Source organism: Pterocles gutturalis, unplaced genomic scaffold (genome assembly GCF_000699245.1).
Source record: "Pterocles gutturalis isolate BGI_N339 unplaced genomic scaffold, ASM69924v1 scaffold12399, whole genome shotgun sequence".
NCBI lineage: Eukaryota > Metazoa > Chordata > Aves > Pterocliformes > Pteroclidae > Pterocles > Pterocles gutturalis.
Window position 1 is genome coordinate 6739 of NW_010133347.1, and position 2311 is coordinate 9049.

Consider the following 2311-nt stretch of genomic DNA (forward strand, 5'->3'; position numbering starts at 1 on the left):
GGAGGCCCTGCCTCTCTCTTCCTGGGGCATGTTCTAGCTTTGACAGGGTGGGTTTGCAGCCCTGGGAGAGTTGAGCAGTTGGCACTGAAGAAAGATGGTTCCTAGAGCAGGGAAGCCAGCTCAGGGTCTGTAATAGCATCTCCTGAGGGCTGGAAATCCCAGCGCTGCCGCAGCAGAGCATGGTGAGCATGCTGTGAAAGTCGCGCTGCTCTGGCCTGGGCAGTGTTTAGGATGGGGCTTGTTCTGCAGGGCAACATGCGACAGGATGCGAGTTGTGTGGAGACCAGCAGAGATCTGAATGCAACGAAATCCTCCCTGTGGTTCATTGCTAAAATAATTTTTCCAGCTCTTCCTGGCCTGAAGCACAGCTGCCAGCCTCAGGGCTGGCAGTGGGAGCCCAACCCCAGCGCTGCAGGGAAGGGCCAGTGTGGCACCCACCCCCCCTCCACCTGCAGAATGTGCCAGCGTGGAGGTTTGCCACAGCTCCCACAAACTGCCCCTTTGCCTTGGGTGCTGCCGGCTGGGGATGCTCCCAGCACTGCCTGCAGCTGGCTGGCGCAGCAGGAGGTGCCATGCACTTGCTCAGCCCCAGCTGAGAGGGACTTTTGTATGCGCAGACTGTAATCGGGCGTGTGGGTTTCTGAGGGCCAGAGTGGCACAGGCACAGTGTGATGGGGCTTACACAACCTCGTTAGGTTGGCATGAGCTTCCCTTCCCTGAGGGCTGGGAGAGCCAAGAACCAGGGCGGGCAATTACAGCCCTCCCTCACAGCCAGGGCTCGCATCTCAGCTGCCTGGTGCCAGCAGGGCCCTGCATTTAGCCCCATTTGCTGCTAATTATGAATCTAGGGGGGGGCGGTGGGTGTGTTTCTCTGTGGTGGCGTGTGATGAGGGGAGCGGTTTTTTAAATTTTCCAGTTCTGCACCCAAAGGGTGACCCTGTGCCCCCCACCCCATGCCATAAGCCAGGCTGGCCATACAGGGCTCACCCCACGGGAGCCATGGAGGGACCCACTGAAACCAGAGGGAAATCATTCAAGTAGAAATTTGAGTATAAAGAGTGTGTTTTGGGAGGGAGAAAGGGAGCAAGAGAGTAGTGTGTGCTCAAAATCTAGAGAAAGGTTCCCAAAATGGTGTTCAAACTCTTCCCTGAGTCTTGCTGGTTCAGTTTTAGTAACGTCTCCTGCTGCATCCCCAGATGGGATGGGTTCCCCTCACCATTCCTGGTTCTTGCTGTGGTCCCAGAGGAGCTACAGGCAGCCCTCCCACTCTCCCCCGGGACAGTGTGTGCCGCTTTGGTGCTGTCCTGAGCCAGCCCTGCCTGCAGGGCAAGTGCTGGCAGAGGATGGGCAGGGGAAGGATGCTCCTGTCCCAGGACTGTACCCTGTCCCCAATGCTGGGGATGGTGCCAAGGGCAGTGCCAGCCTTTCCAAGGGGACACAGCAGTGTCCTTCCCCACTCCTGTGCCTTTGCTGCTTCTGCTCATTTGTTGAGGTTTTCTTTCATGAGGCCTATGGTGGGCAGCAAGGTGCCTAGAGGTGGGGAGGTGCCCCAGTGGTCTCCTCACCACTGAAGCCTCTGCAGGAGATCACCAGGAAGGGTCAAAAGCAGCCCTCAGGTGGGGAAAGTGGCTGGGGTACTTTTGCAGGCTCCAGCAGTGAGGGTCCCCTCTCCTGGAGCCAGGCAGGACATGTGGGGGGTGACAATGCCAGGCAGTGTCTGGGTGAAGTCATTTTATTCAAGGCACGGTCATAGCAATAGATCACAAGAAGGTACAGACCTCTGGCACATTCCTACAGCAGAGCAGCCAAGGGCAATCGGACCAGCAGCCTGAGCTCCTGACGATGCGGTGCCACTTGCAGGCACTTGCTTCTACCAGGAGAGAGGCCACCAGCATCCCCCCGCTCCAACTGGGGCTGCCTCAGGAGCAGGCAGCAAGGGCTGTGGCTGAGCTGCAGGCAGCGCTGGGTCACCTGGGCAGGGAGCTGCGAGCCCCCCAGGGTGTTTTTTGGGGTTGGGAGGGAGTGGCTGAGCTCAAGGGCCCCCCAAGGCAACTGTTCAATGGCGAGCGTGCTGCAGCCATCACCCTGCCATGCCAGAGTGCAGGGGGGACAGGGGACTGTGGGGCAGCCAGCTGACCAAGCTGAGACCCACCAGCCCCACGGGGATGTCCCATGGCCCACACAACTCTAACGCAGTCCCCCACTGGCAGACTGGCACACCATGCCCCATTCATCCCCCAGGAGCACCGGTTACACTGACCAGCATCATGGACAAGCCTCTGCCTTCGCACAGCAGCGCTCCCCCCGCCGG